The 16414-nt window shown below is 46.4% G+C and overlaps 1 long non-coding RNA gene across 2 annotated transcripts in view; it reads left to right on the plus strand.

Moving 5' to 3' along the window:
• The first annotated feature begins 9212 nt into the window (after positions 1–9212).
• Positions 9213–16414, plus strand: part of LOC149334226 (uncharacterized) — a 304354-nt gene continuing 297152 nt past the window's right edge. For both annotated transcript variants that reach the window (XR_016284733.1, XR_016284734.1), the window contains exons 1-2: positions 9213–9635; positions 12735–12887. This is a non-coding gene — a long non-coding RNA (uncharacterized LOC149334226). The remainder of the gene's footprint in view (positions 9636–12734; positions 12888–16414) is intronic.

Here is a 16414-nt window from a genome sequence, read left to right on the forward strand (position 1 = left end):
ATCTGCGCTGCTCGCAGTCTACTGACGCTTTGTGGTGGCCGGTCTGCGGTCCTGGTCACTAATTTTTCTAATGAGTACCGGCACCTTTTTGCAGGAACGGCTATCGCTTCTGCCGAACCTGTTACCGATATTCCCGTTTGTTTTGCGTCCGCGGCAGCCGGCACTGACGAACCTTCCCTTGAAAACGTCGACATAAACTGCCACCTGTCTGGGGAGCAACGCCTGGCTTTGGAACAGCTGCTGAAGGAATACAAGTCGTGCTTCGCTTCCTCCTCGAAGGTTCGTCAAACACCCATCACGCAGCACCGCATCATCACCTATGACGACGCTCGCCCTATACGACAGCAGCCTTATCGTGTTTCTGCTAAAGAACGGGCGGTTATCCAAACTCAGGTTCAGGAAATGCTTGACGATGGCGTTGTTCAACCTTGTTCAACAATGCTTGGGAAGCCCGTGGTCTTCACCTGTAGTCCTTGTTAAGAAGAAGGACGGCACTCTCCGGTTTTGTGTCGACTATCGCAACTGAACAGTGTGACCAAAACGGACGTCTACCCGTTGCCGCGCATTGACGACTCGCTGGATAGATTACGGCGCGCTAAGTACTTCTCATCCATTGACTTAAAGAGCTGCTATTGGCAAATTGAAGTAGACGAACGGGACCGCGAAAAAACCGCCTTTGTGACTCCAGATGGCCTCTATGAATTTAAAGTGCTTCCTTTCGGTTTGTGCTCCGCCCCGGCTACGTTCCAACGGATGATGGACACCGTCCTCACAGGCCTCAAGTGGCAAAGCTGTATTGTTTACTTGGACGACGTCATAGTTTTTTCGGAAACGTTTGACCAACATCTCCAGCGCCTGCGGGCTGTCCTCGAAGCCCTGAGCTCGGCAGACCTTACCCTGAAGCCCCAGAAGTGTCATTTCGGTTACGAAGAGCTCAAATTTCTGGGTCACGTTGTGAGCGCTGAGGGAGTGCGGCCGGACCCCGAAAAGACTGCCGCCGTCGCACGTTTTCCCGTTCCGACCGGCAAGAAAGCTGTCCAGCGCTTCCTGGGTCTCTGTGCGTATTATCGGCGCTTTGTTGCGGACTTTTCCACGATTGCTGAGCCGTTGACGCGCCTCACCAGGAATACCACCTCCTTTGTCTGGACCACTGAGCAACAGACCGCTTTCTCTACGCTCCGCCAGCGCCTTCAAACACCTCCCGTTCTTGCGCACTTCGACGAAGATGCCGATACCGAGGTCCACACCGACGCCAGTAACATCGGTCTTGGCGCGGTCCTTGTTCAACACCAAGACGGCCTTGAGAGGGTTATCGCCTATGCTAGCCGTACTCTCTCCCGCGCCGAGAGCAATTACTCCACGTCTGAAAAAGAATGTCTTGCGGTCGTGTGGGCCACCATGAAGTTTCGCCCTTATCTTTACGGCCGCCCATTCAATGTGGTCACCGATCACCACTGCCTATGCTGGCTGGCAAATTTACGAGACCCATCTGGACGCCTGGCACGCTGGAGCTTACGGCTCCAGGAATTTGACATTACTGTTGTTTACAAGTCCGGCCGCAGACACGAAGACGCCGACACACTGTCGCGTGCACCAGTTGATCCTGCCGACGCAGCGCCCGATGACGACAGCGGCTTCCTTGGTACTCTCACCGCCTCCGACCTACTGACTCGGCAGAGGGCGGACTCGGACCTTCGCCCTCTCATTGACGCCCTTGAAGGTAGTGATACGGTTATACCTCGCCACTTCTCTCGACGTCTTGGCTCCTTCTGTTTGCGGCAAGGTCTCTTGTACAAGAAGAACTCGAGAGGCAACGATAGACCTTATCTTCTCGTCATTCCAGCCGACCTCCGATCTGACGTTCTTTTCGCCTGCCACGATGAGCCCACGTCTGGCCACTTGGGCTTTTCACGTACGCTCGCCAGAGTGCGGAACATGTATTACTGGCCTGGACTTTCTGCTGATGTCAAACGATACGTTAAAAGCTGCCGAGAATGCCAGCGCCGGAAAACGCCACCACTTAAGCCGGCGGGTTTTCTCAAGCCCGTTACTGCCCCTCGCGCTCCGTTCGACCAGATCGGCATGGACCTCCTCGGCCCTTTCCCCTTGTCGCAGGGCGGCAATAAGTGGATCATAGTTGCTACCGACTATTTGACTCGCTACGCCGAGACCAAGGCGATCCCTCGTGGCACAGCTTCAGAAGTCGCAGAGTTTTTCATGCAACAACATCGTCCTGCGACATGGCGCTCCTTCGCACGTGATTACAGACAGAGGGACGGCGTTTACAGCGCAACTAATCGACCACATCTTTCGGCTGAGCTGCACAACACACCGCAAGACCACGGCCTACCATCCGCAGAGCAATGGCTTCACCGAACGATTAAACAGGACCCTTGCGGACATGTTGTCCATGTACGTAGATGTTCAACACAAAACTTGGGATGAGGTCCTGCCGTATGTCACCTTTGCCTACAAGACCGCCCTGCAGGAAACTACGCGCTTCTCCCCGTTTCGCCTTGTGTACGGGCGCGAAGTCCAGAGCATGCTTGATGCCATGCTCCCGTGCCCAGAGGATGACCAACTCGCCCCAGACGCCCAACAGTTTGCCCAACGTTCTGAAGAAGCCCGTCAGCTGGCCCGCGTGCACATCGGGCAACAGCGGAGCTCGGATGCGCGCCGTTACAACCTTCGCCGCCACCGACAGGTTGACTACAAACCCGGTGACCAAATCTGGGTGTGGACTCCTGTTCGTCGCCAAGGCTTGTGTGAGAAACTGCTCTCCCGCTATTTTGGCCCTTACAGAGTGGTACGGCGTGTGAGTGAGGTTAACTATGAAGTGGTTCCGGACGGTGCTGCGCAACCGCGACGCCGACAGACCGACTCTGACACTGTGCACGTTGTGCGGCTTAAGCCGTACTATACACGGTGACGCAACCGTGCTGATGTTTTCGCGCGCTTCAGTTGCGGCAGTTTGCTTGTTTTTTTTTGTTTATTTTTTGTTTCATCCTTACGTCGACAGCGACAGCGTTTTTTTTTTTTTCATAAGGGGGGAATAATGCCACCTAGTATTGCCAGGTGGCGCATACGAAGTAGGGCGACGACGACGAAGCAGGGCTCGCGCCGTGTGGAGTCTGTCGCTGTTGTTGCCCCAGCTTGCCTGGCCTTCCCTTTCGTGCCTGCTAATAAAGCCCCCCTTCGTCAGCAAGTACGTTACAATATGGATGAGAAAGTGGTCACTTAGAAGAGTTTCGGCTGTCACCTGCCAGTGAAAGGAAAGTGAACCCCGAGAGAAAGTGAGGTCGGGTGTCGTGGGGCGTTGTCAGGCAGTGCCCGCTCGAGTAGGAGAGCCAGGAGTATTAAGAAGGGTGAGGTGGCGTTCCTGGGCCAGACAATGGAGGAGGCGGCCGGGTTTGAGGGTTTGTGGGTAGCCCCAGAGTGTGTGAGGGGCATTAAAGTCACCACCAAAGAGGAGATGGGAGGTAGAAGGAAGAGAGTGAAGGAATTTGCCCAGAACAGAGAATAAAGAGGAAGTGACAGGGGGGTTGTAAAAAGACAAAAGGACGAGTGAGATGCGGGTAGAAGGGTGGTAATAAACCACACTAACTAAATATTTAAGGAGGGTGGAAGGGATGTCAATTTTCTCTACGACTACGTCACTGCGTACATAAATAGACGCAAGTGGTGTGGCCGTAGTGGCATGGTAGGAGCGGTAGCCTGGGACATTGCGGGCCGTCCGGGTCTCCTGGAGAAGGAGAAAATGGGGCAGGGAGGGGCGGTTGAGGAGATACTGGTGGAGGGGGGCCTTATTGTGGCAAAGATTTCGGCAGTTCCACTGCATAATCTCGAGGTCCTCGCCAAACGCCATTATGATAGTGGAGAGGAACGCGATGGTACGCGTTCCTTCTTTTTTGCCGGGGGCAGTGACTCATGGACGGATTGGAGCATAGATGTGAAGGATTCCAATTGCTTTGATTGTGCTTGGAGGGTGGTAAGAATTTGGAGAACCGAAGTTTCCAGCTGAACCAAGTGAGTGTGATGTGCCTGTGTGGTGGTTTCGACAAGGTCCGCCAAAGGGGCGACCTGGGCGCTGGAGGAGGGAGTGGTGAACGTGGCAAGGTGCTCATTTAGCTTGCTAAGCTGGGAGGTAAGAGAGGAGGTGGTTGTCTGGAGGGTTTGAGTCAAGGCATGTATCTGCTGTTGTAGATTGTGGGAAATGCGCTGCTGCTCTCGCTGCTGGCGTTCCAGCATTGCGAGCCGGAGGTCGAAGGAGCGGCTCTCGTCAGTAAAGGATGTAGATGGTGGTGTAGTGGAAGAGAGGGACGCTGGCACACACATCACAAAGACCGCATATTTATAAAAACGAATCAAGATATGAAACTTCAGCATCATAGACCTGCAACGAAGCGTCACTTACGCGTCACTTACGTATCCTTTAACTATCGCTGCGTAGGAGCCTGGTGGTGACGTGATCGGAGCTGATGGAGATTCATGATTAGAGGATGAGGATGAGGAGGAGGGGGTGGTGGGTTGAGTGGCCCGGCGCAAAGCTAGGCGTCGGAGGTATGCAGCTTTAGCACACTCGCGTTGTTTAGAAAGGAGGAAGGGGCAAGTGGGGTCGAGGGAGGGGTGGGTGTTCACCTGGCAATGAACGCACCAGGGCTGGGCACACACATGAGCGGAAGGGTCAGCGGGTAGAGGAGCAGCACAGCGACGGCACTTGGCCGGAACGCTGTGCTGGGGGCATTGGTGGGCGCGGTGGCCTAGAGTGAGACAACGGGTGCAGGTGGGAGGCTTAGGTTTATGAGGACGGCACCGGAAGGCAACGCGTTTGAAATATACAAAGTGGGGGATGACGGTACCAGCGAACGTTATGAGCACTGATTGAGTGGATCCCATCATGCGAGCAGCGAGAATATCTGTTTTGAAAGATTCCAGATCATGCATGAGGTCATCAGGAATGAAGTGGCCCCCGACGTTATGGATGACGCCGAGGCATGAGATGGGAGGATGAGGGGTGTAAGTTTTGATGGTGACAGGCTTACCATGAAGCTGAAGATGCGTAACAGAGACTAGGAGGTGGGCGGAGAGAGGAGAATGAGTTTTTAGAAACACAAGGCTTTGGGCTGGCTTGGCCTGAAGGGTAATGTCGACACTGGTCTTGGAGGAAAGTTGTGCAGCGGAGGCGACTGCGGCGAGTTCGTCGTAGAGAGGTAGCTTGGGGGTGAGGGTTCCACACTGCAAAAAAATTCCGTGAATGTTACGTACAAACTCTCCATAACAGAACAAACGCTTGCTCTGTTGAATCTAAAATGGAGGGTCCATCCGTAACACATTCGTGAAGGTGGCTGGCCGTATTATGCATTTTCTGAAACGTATGACTCGCCGTAACTGTTGGCCCCCGGACTAGGCACCACATGACGTCCCATTTCCGATCTGTGTGGTTTACTCTTGTTCGACAATGTCCGCAAACTAGCATGGCGAAAATGAGATTAACCCCATGTGCAAAGGTGAAGATCCGAGGGGGGGGGGTGATAATCAAATTAGACCCAAGAGACGCATAATTTTGCTTCAACGTTGAGGGATTGCTACAAATTGTAAGCAACATTAAATAACAAAGGAGTTACTTTGCTATAACTTTAAAAGAAGAACGTTGACTTCATAAAAAAATGTTTTCACTGTTGTTAACCACATGACAGGGTAACAATTAATAAATGCATTTAATAAATCATGTAGAAATGCAGCGTAATGAGGTCAAGAGTTAAAAAAACATTTAGACACAGACAATGGTTAGACAACTTCTCTAAATTGAAACTGAATACCAGCTGAAAATACATTACAAACATGATGAAAGTGCACAAGGTGAAAGCCGAATTTCCGTCTGCCGTTTGATAAGGAAACAAAATAATGAGAAAGCCAAAAGCATGGGCAAACAAATTTGTGAATGCAGTGCAATGTAGCAGTCACATCTTTGCTACGCAACCATCAATCAAAAACGCTAACTCCTTCACGGATAAAAAAAGCACAGGCACAACAAAATATTGCTCATTGCAATGTTCAATTTATTAGGTACCTATAGCCGGCCATTCATGCCTGGTCTTCCTGCGGATAAATGAAACGCTGCAAAAAAGCAGTGAGCAGCCATAATTGCTGTAGTGACAAGGAGGATGTGCACCGTCGGTGCTGCTCTCTCATCCTGAGTAGGAAATAATAGCTGTTTTTTTCTGGAATGTACTCTGGAAGCGTGAATTTCCTATCCACCTTTATTTAGCTTGCACTGACACGACCCATCATGAACTCTGCAGCTTTGACAAACATGCGGGCCAGTCGACAGCTACAGAAGACTGTAGAACCCTGCTAACTTGCAAAAAACCAGTGCTCAGAAAGAAAAATTTGAAAAAAATGAGGAGTTCCTTATACGCACTATGTTTTATATGGTACAAAGAAAGCGGCTAAGACATGGCATGAATATTGTTTTTTTCTGCTCAGTTACAAACTTTCTCGCCTGTGCTAACATATTACTGCAATGTAAATAATGAAACATGCCAGCATTGCACAACATGCTGTAAGACTTACAAAATACACCCCCTGCAAGGCTACCACATGCCTCTTACATGTGGTAATGTTTATATTTACCAAACTATCAAGTCTAAAATGACACACCAAGCCTCCGACATCTCAAGATGTGTACCTCCCATGCAATTAATTAGAGGGATTGGAGATGCTCCTCCTTGATGGCATTTCATTCGCTAGGTGTGGAAGGACCGGATATGAAGGTGAACAACTGGACACCCACTTTTTAAGCAACGTCACAATGAGCAATGTGCCTTGGCTTTTCTTCCATCCAAAAAGTTTTATGTTCCATGTTTACGTAACTGCTTGCATGTGCTCATTTTGGATTGCTGGGAGGTTCTTTTCTTTGTTAAACTAGCTTTAACTCTGGCCTCAGTCCTCTGCACCTTCTTAATTTTTTGCTAGTGTTCACCTTAAGTCATGTGCAAGCTCACGCAGATCTCTACTTTTCTACGTTTCCAACTGTCACATCTTCTCTGCCTTTGTCATGTCCATCACTGCATCCGACGCCTTCAAGTATGCTGTGTATAATCACCTTAACTAATCTGCCTATTACACATGTATTTTTGTTAGCCACCCACTCCTCTCTCCGGCGCCGATAGGCCCTGACAGTAAATAAATGAATTGTAGTCTTAGCTAAGTCTCAGCAAGCATGCATTATGTTCAGTTTATTTTACCATGTTGACCAGTAAAGAGTGGACAGGAAAAAGCTGCTAAGTGGAGCTTGACATGCCTCTCGCCCCTACACTGGAAAGCAGCAGGCAAGGCATACGTAACCACTAACGACAACAGAACATGCCAAGTGCGAAGTAAATCAGTAATGTTCCTCGCATTTATCACAAGGCATACTCTCTGCTCAGTAATTTATTACCCCCTTAGACATTCTGCAAGGAGTGTATACAGTGATGTGCCACCACAATACAATGAGAATCATTAACCCTGTGCCAATACAACAGCAAAAAAATTAAAGCCCAATAAATGCATTGCTTACATGCAACCAAGAGGTAAGAATGGGCCAACCTGGCACATCTAATGAAAATAAGCTCAAAATAATAAAGAATGACATTTCAGCAGCCGCTCATTCCCCCACCCCCTCCCACAAAAAAACATGAAAAAGGGTCCTCTTCACACGGCACGTTTGAAAGATGCGGCTGTAATAGTTGCGAAAGTTTAACTACGTGTGAAATTCAGATATAAATAACGCTAACGCATGCGGTTGGAAGCGAGGCGCCAGGGCGTGGGCAAACAGTAATCGTCTTCAGGTATCGACTGGTTCCACCTCCTGAGGGCCGCTGCTCAACGAATACCACTCATGGCCACGTTCACATCCAACAAGCTTGTAATAAACATTAGACAGGTGTTTATCATGACGCAGCAGCAGCAGCTCATCAGTGCTATTGGCCAGTCCTGAATTTTTTAGCTTGATAAACGCAATCATCCACCGAAACGCGTGTCGACTGTTCCTCGCCAGATTCTTGCAGTCCCACGAGGGTGAGCAGCTTTTCCGCCGGCTTCAAGTCTCCTCTTTCGTGCAGGGCCACTGGCATTGTAACGCACATTCTGCACGGTCGTTTTACTATGCATCGATGCCGCATGGGACAGCAAGCGGTTGTATACACTCCACTGCGGCGTACGGGCCGCACACATACACACACCGTAACGATAATACAGCGCGGAGGACGCACGCAGTGAACACGGAAGAACAAAAACCGTTCTAAAGCACCTGTTCACTCAACACCACACATACTACGCGCATGGTTCCGACTGCGGGCTTGGCTAGCGCTTCGACTCGTCACGGCCAAGCTGCATGCACTGCGCTCTTGTGGTAACAACGCTCATGAAACGAAAAGAAAATTTTAATATGTAAAACCATTCAAGTTGTCAGCTAAAAAAGCTACGGTAAAATTAAATACGTCTGATATGTTTTCAAGGTGGTGCGCTTTTGCGGTGTCAGCGACGTATAATGTATAAGCTTGGATGCGAATACGCGAATGATGCTATGAATTTCCCGTGCAGCTCTGCTATAGTAGGATACAACTTATAAAAACAGCAGTTGCTAACACTGGGCCGCGGTCCGCGGCGTCTTGTATTACTCCGCTGGCGAATCGCAACTGTAAACGAAATCAATTTTTTAATGCTTGACTATATCAAACAATCCACGTATCAAAACTGTAGAGCTCGTAACTTTTTTCTTGTGCTAAGCTTCTTGTTTACGTAACAAGAAATGTTTCAGCCACAGACTACTTTTTCGTCGTGGAGGAATTCTGCGCGCGGAGGCTGAATGTGGGCGGAGCTTCACTGCAGACTTAAGTTGTATCCGACTATAGCCACCACCAAGGCCACCACCGTAGCTCTGCAAATGGCATCGTGCTCGGCTTTTTGCGCGGCTAACTTGCCCGCATGAATTTTACTTCCTCCGTGCACACATGCTTGGTGAGGTGAACGGTGGTCGATGCGAACAGTTTGAAGTTTAATCGACTGAAAATTGCTCTAGGAAAGTCAGCGGCATTGCATTGTTTCTGTGCATCGCGAGTGACTGGCGGCAGCCACACGGCATCGTCTCCGGTTTGGTGAACTTGTGAGAAGGTGAGCAATTAATTTTGTTCTCAGATTTTGAAAGTGGTTTTTTGTTTCTATTGTAACCCTGTGTCTCGTCGCATGTTATGTTCACGGTAACATCAGCACAACGTGCATGCGCTTTCTGTCTCTATTTGAAGTAACATTGGTCGATCAGCGTAAACTTTTGGATTCAATTAAGCACAGGCTGTCCATATTGGTAGTGCGTGTCGAATGTGCTTTGAGATCATTCTGCGCTCGAGATGGTCTTCTGATAATTTATTTATTACCAGGTATGGTCTAGAGATTTGGAACCGTTCATTCCACTGCAACAGTGCTGAAAAGCTGTTTTGTGTTCATGCATCTGCTGTCCTTAAACTTTTCAGTAATCATTCGCGTGGTTCCTTTGGATCTGGACAACCGGCTACTGTTGCTAGGGACGCCTCGCAGCAGAGCCCTTGGGGACGCCCAGTGGCTCAGCTGTTTGTTCAGGTGCCAAGTTACCAAAGGTACCATTCCAGACTTTTTTTTTTCTGTCCATCAACCTCATATTCCTTGCAAAAATTACAGTATGTAATTAGGCACTAAAAAAATTGGTAACTTATACACATTTCAGGACAGTTGAGAGAAATGAAATTAAAATTGGTTTTTGAGGAAAGGAAATGGGGCAGTAACTGTCTCACTTCTCTTGGTGGATTCCTGAACCTAAGGGAAGGAATAAACGAGGGAGTCTAGAGAGAAATGCACATGCAGCATCAGTATTCTCTCTGTAGACTTTTCAAAACCTGGATTCATTCCTTCTAGGACAGTGCCAAGCAGTAGGTGAACTGCACACAATTCTGTTTTCCTCTGGTGCAAAGTAAAGAGTGAAAATTTTATAAGACAAGTCTCTACCCTGTTTCATTCTCACTGCATTTCCTCAAAGCATAGTATGAAATGCTGTATTTCTTATACCCTGGTTTGCTTTACTTTGAGCAGTAGGTATTGACAATGAACATCAAGGCAACTCCACTCTCATTGCTTGTTGCTGCTTTTAGGTTTCCTCCATGATTTTCTCTTTGCTCAGTCCTGGCCTTAACATATTTTCTTCTGCTGCTTAGCTTCGAACTATTGGCTAGGTTACATGGTTCTGCTACTTCTATGTTCACTGTGAGGTTTGAGAGCTTGTTGCTTTGTTCTTTTTTTATAAGCATCTTTGTCTTCTCGAGGCTGATTGGCAGTCCGGAACAGGGACCACATGCATTGTTTATGTTAAGATGACGACATGATAGCCTAACACATCGTATCGTTGCCATTCGAGCCCCCTGTGTACTTGCTTTGTTGCACTGGGAGCAAAAAAGTTTAGTGGAAGTCGCAATGAGGCGCACTTTTGTTTAGACTAGTGGCAAAGGTTTACTGTTGCGTCGCAGTAAAGTGCTCCCACCTGTTGCGCACGAGTATTTAGATGGCTGTTAAATACTACTATCAAGGATTTAGCCATTGTGATGTCGCAGGTCTGTTGTGTAGGATTTCAGATCATTGTCTTGCACTGTCCCTGAAGCCTGTTGTGTGTCAGTCACGCCACTATGCTGTTGTATTTCTGTCCAGTGTAAAAAATATTTTCTGTGATTATGCTAAACGCACAGGTTCATGGGGACGTAAATATTTTGTGTCGCTTCAACCGGGTAATGCTTCAGAATGAACACATGCAAAAACACATACTGTTAAAAGCCTTGGCTTGTGTAACCCAAGTGTGAGGAGAATACTATTATGGCAGGGATTCTTGCATTGCAACCTTTTAAATTCCTTTTTTGTAAAAAGAATGACGTGAGGTTTCATGAGTTACAGCTCTCTTTCATTGCTTGCTCAGAGAAAGCATTGTAAGTAAGCAGTAGTCTCTTTTTTCTATTGTTCAAGTAGCAGCATCAGCATGCCTCATCATTTTTGTCTTGAATGATTGAAGGTGCTTTCAGAGCATTGCCTTCTTTTTTTCTTGTTGTTTATTCAGCATGCAATATTGTGTCTATAGATTGCTCTTTAGCATTATTTTGCGTTCTCCCAAGCAAATTTTAGGCGACCAAATTCAGAAGCACCCTGTATTGGCCTTACACGCTCGCTATTAATGCAGAAGTAATTATATGCCGCACTAAACACCAAATCTACATCCTTCAAAGTGGGTCTAGAAGCTTGTCTCCAGACTCTTGCCTTCAAGGAGTTCTTACACGTTTCACATATCTGCTTGGTGTTGGAAGTGACAGCCTCGACTGATAATGATATGCATTAGACACACATTATGCATTTACAGTTAGGACGGAACGAAATGCGAACATACATGTGCAGTACTTTTCTAATTTGCAGCGAGGTATACATTTAGAAAGGGTTCATATATGTGTATTAGGTAGATCTCTTAACCTGAAACAAGAATCAGGCTAGCTGCATACTCAAGCGGAAATCACACAGGTGAAATATTTTGCCTTGTTCATAGGCGTTGTTTGCATTTCATTCCAGCCTGATTGTGCACTACTGCCATAGCAGGTACCCTATCTAAATGAGACACTCTCTTGTGGCAAATCATGCGCATATGTTTTAGACACGTGTGTGAAGAAATGTGCAGCTACAAACATTGCATACTTGGTTATTCATAATGCTTTTTTTCTCATGTGCATAGAACAATGTTCAGCTACATTGCTTGCTTTGTTGTTACTACTTCTATTTTTCCGCTAATATTAAACTACATATTAATCTCAAAGACCCGATGTTCAACTGAATGATCCTTCTGTGTACCACTAGGAAGGCAAAAGCATCACGCCTAGGGCTCATTCACCGCCCTTCATCCCTGTTTTGGTTTCAGTCGGTCGGTTATGCTATTAATGAATGTAATCACTTTATAGCACAAGTATATATGAAAATATATTTTGGGCTAAATGAGGTTAACAAGTTATCCACTCTGCACAATGGTATGGTTGGTCTTGTACATCTTTACTTGGGTGTTAATGTTTCTTTTGTGGTTGCTGTCTAAATAACTTTGCCTGCCTATTGTATCATAAGTCCTTTTATGCCTGTCTTCCTTCCTACTGGCTCTCTCCCTTTTCAGTCATTCCTTTTTCCTTTAAACTGGCGATTGGTCACAAGCCTGCTGTGGGAATGGCAGCTGGCACTAGGCCCCTTTTTTTTTCATTGAACCTGCACTGCTAATATTAACACTAATAGTACTGTATCAGTATTTATGTGATACTGCATTTTTTGTTATGCATAATAGTTGGCTAAGCCAATGGTAGCAGTGTTGAATATCACAATATATCATGCATATATCTTGCATGCTATATCAGTATCAGTTTATTCACTTTGGATGAAGGTTATACAAACAGGGTGATAAAAGCATCTGGGCCCTTAGCAAGCTGCTAGTTTGGGCCCATGCAATAAGTGCACAAAATAGCGTACCCAGGCGTCAGCATAAGAAAAAAAAGTGTACATTTTATATGAATAGAAGATGTTACACAAAACTATATCAGTATATTCACTATTACACTACCCTCAATTTCTTTCAGCTTGGCCGTTTGGCTGTAGATATTTTGTGCTACTTTCCTAGTTAGTCCACTCAAACTAAAACTTTGCGTTCTGTGTTGCAGGTAGAATCTACAATGAATGCCGCACTGTGTCTTGTAAGCAGGAGGCGGTGTTAATGGAGCCATGAACTTTTCTTGCGGATGACTGGCGTTGGCCTTATTATGCACTGAACCTCAAGTGTGAAGAGGAAAATGTCGTGTTGGATTTCTGCAGAGGTAAGACATCATGGTGAATCTACCAGTGTGAAAGACGAGACAAGAGACAAGACAGTCGCTGAGTCGCGGCCAAAGTTTATAGAAGTGAATAGGGAATACATGAAGAACCCAAGCAACACCACAAACCACACAATTACAGATAAGCATACATGACAACATGAGTCAATGCCCCTGAACATTCCCCTGATCGAGATAGTCCAACTCATTGCGTGTTAGTGCGATAGACAACACACTTGCACATTAGTCACCGAGTCGTAAGGTGTGTCTAGCCTCAATAATCTACCATTTAATTTTCTCTGAATTTACTGCCAAAATGTGTGCTGCCAAAAGGAAAGGGTAGCAGCCTTCACATCCCTTGCAATATACAGAAAAGTTAGAACCCCTACCCTCTTGTGCTCTTGTAATCTTACATTGATACACCTTCCAGTTTGACCTATATAGACCCGACCACAAGATATAGTGTCTGATACCATGTTCATTTTACAAGGTATATATGCATTTCACTCCACATGTGTACTTTTCTCTAGCCACATTCACAGAACTATTCTTAACAATTTTACATATTAAGGCGGAAGCCTTTAATGCCTCATCGTTGTAAGCAGGAGTTGTCGACAGAAAATGTCACGCTTTTCAGTTGGTCGAAATGCTCGTGACGTCACAGTGCGCGAATTTCAAATCAGGCCAATTGTATTTTGGCTAGTAACCATGCAACCAATCAAAGGGATCGTATAGTGATGCTCCAACTAAGTTGGACTGAGTTTAGTTAATTGCTTAATTAATCAATTAGCCTAATTAAGATAGAGGAGAATGAAGAGGTCAGAAGTAAGAGGAAAAGAAAAGAAAGACGCGCGCCGCAGCGACAACAGCGTCCGCGGAAGGAGACGCTGCTGAAAAAAAACAGATAAGTACGAAGCCGCGTTCGCTCCACCACCACGCATTTCCCCACTCAGTTCGACGTTGCTCGTTTCATATACGTTGTGTCGAACATCCTGGACAGTTCCAACAATTGACAGGTGAATGACAGAACACGATTGATAGAAATACAATAATATAAATATGAAATGGCCTAATTAACCTTTCTAGTTAGACCGCATAAATCAATAAAACCGAGAACGAAATTCGTCGAGTTGGGGAATCGAACCAGGGTCTCCGGAGTGCGATACGAGCACGCTAGCCACTCCGTAATGCCAGCTGAATGGTTTGGAATGAACAAAGGCGCGTCTAGCTAATACGGCGTCTTCGTTCACTCCCATCTTCCCCCTTTCCCTTACGGCGAGGTGCAGGTGTCCACCCAGATATGCGAGAGAGATACATTTCCTTTCCTCAAAAAATAAATTTACCGTCCAGCAAGGCGTACAGCTGAATTGGCGATGGCGTTCTGTGGACTCCCTGGCAGCGTTGCAAGACGCTGTCGCGTTCCACTCTTACAGGCGAAGCTTAATATGTTAACCACACATCAGTAACACACGCAGACAGCCAATGGACGCGTCATTCGCTGGCAGCACTTGAATCAAAATTCACAACCACATTCGTGGCAGAATGCTGTATTAAGGCTTTCGCCTTGCACCACTTTAGTCGCCAAAGTGACTCCTAATTTTTTTTAAACAACTTATTAGGTGCAAAGAAAATTGCTTTTCCATCATACCTTCTGGCCGCATTTTTCTATTTGTGCGACAATTTATGTACGTTCGGTAACACAACCGGTCTTTTGGCATCTCGCTGTCTGGCCCCGGCCTGATTGCGCCGGTCGCCGGGAAAAGCTTTCGGCTTCTTTAACAATTTATTGTATGCTCTTGGAATAACATGGTTAGGAAATCCTGCGTTCATTAACCTAAAATGTGCTCTTGGAAACTAGTCGTCATGCTGTGAAAGCATGGCTTCATCAATTCTGAGCCCAGGCTTGACAGTCCAATGCTATCTTTCACTAGCTTGTAATAGCCAACCTGTGTCCAAGTAGCAGCTTAACACTCCTGGGTGAATATTACCAGCACACATGGTGTGTGCAGATCATCAAGGTAAGGTCCAGAAACCGCAGCTCTTTTTGTGGCGACATTTGCTCCAAGGTAAACCTAAGACAAAGGCCTTGCTCCTCAAAGAGCTTGAGAATATGTTCACGTCCCAAATTATCAGAACCTTTGCAAAAGACCAGAAAATCATCAACATAGCAAAAGATTTTTTCCCCAGTCCATGCAAGTCCTTGACAATCATTCTATCCACCCTACTTAAAATATCTCTTAGAACAAGGATCATCTTCGAACCAGATTTTTGAACACATACCACACTACAATACTCTACAACCATGCTCTTAAAATAAATGCTATTCACTAGCATGCTCTTCAGATAAATTTCAGAAAAGGGTTCTTGCAAAATTTTGTCTGGTTATTTGCAAAAGCATCTGTCTACTTCGCAGCGTGGTTGAGTATCTGAAGAATGGCAATCCAGCGGATTGTCTGGCGGTTAGTGTCGATGTAGAACTATTTTATTCCATCCCGTATGAGGACCTCATGAAAAGCTTGTGAATGTGTATATCGGAGCACAATGATGAGCTTGTGTTTAGGAACAGGTGCGTAATAGTCTTTTTTTTTTGGACTTACCTACTTTTATTTGAAGAGCATGTTTCTGGAGTATGGCTGTGCGGCATATGTTCAAAAGTCCAGTATATGTATCGATTGAATGCCTCTGTGCTAAGTAATATTCTCTTAAGCAGGGTGGATGGAGTGATTGCCAAGAACTTGCATGGGCTGGAAATCTTTCACTGCGTCTGATTTTCTGGTCTTTTACAAAAGGTTGCGATAGTGTGGGACCTGTGCATATTGTCAAGTTGTTTAAGGAGCAAGGCCTTTCTTTGTCTTAGGTTTTCCTTAGACGAAATGTCCCATCAAAAAGAGCTGCGGTTTCTGGGCTTCACCTTGATGTTCTGCACATGCCATGTATGCTGCCGATATTCACCCAGGAGTGTCAAGCAGCTACTTGACTATTGGCCGAACCATTCTACGCTAGTGAAAGATAGCATTGTATCATCTAGGCTAGGCTCGGTAGATGAATTGATGCTTTCACAGCATGACAAGTGGTCTCCAAGAGCAGATTTTAAGGCTTACGAAAGCATTATTCCCCAACCATGCTATTGCAGGAGTGTGTGATAAATTGTTAAAGCTGAGCGTATAAGATTGACCAAGTTGGTCAGACATGCTAAAGGTAAGAATGGCGCAGCATCATGTAACGAGGACAGCAGGAGAGCACACACGCATTAGTGCCAACCTTGTAGCGGATACAGAATCCAAGAGCGTGTGATTGACATTCAGTGTTGGCAGTCAGGGATCGGGCTCATTCAATCTTGAATGTTCAAATCAGTGTTTTCTCATTTCCTTGACTGTCAGTGCTGATTGTCAAGCACGTGCTCTTGGATTCTGTATCCGCTCCAAGGTTGGCACTTGTGTGTGTGCTTGCTGTCCTGCTGTCCTTATTACTTGATGCTGCACCATTCTTCTCTTTAGCATGTTAAAGCTAAAACCCCTTCACAGGGATTG

Source organism: Amblyomma mixtum, chromosome 8 (assembly GCF_055824585.1).
Source record: "Amblyomma mixtum isolate Tamu chromosome 8, ASM5582458v1, whole genome shotgun sequence".
Classification (NCBI taxonomy): Eukaryota; Metazoa; Arthropoda; class Arachnida; order Ixodida; family Ixodidae; genus Amblyomma; species Amblyomma mixtum.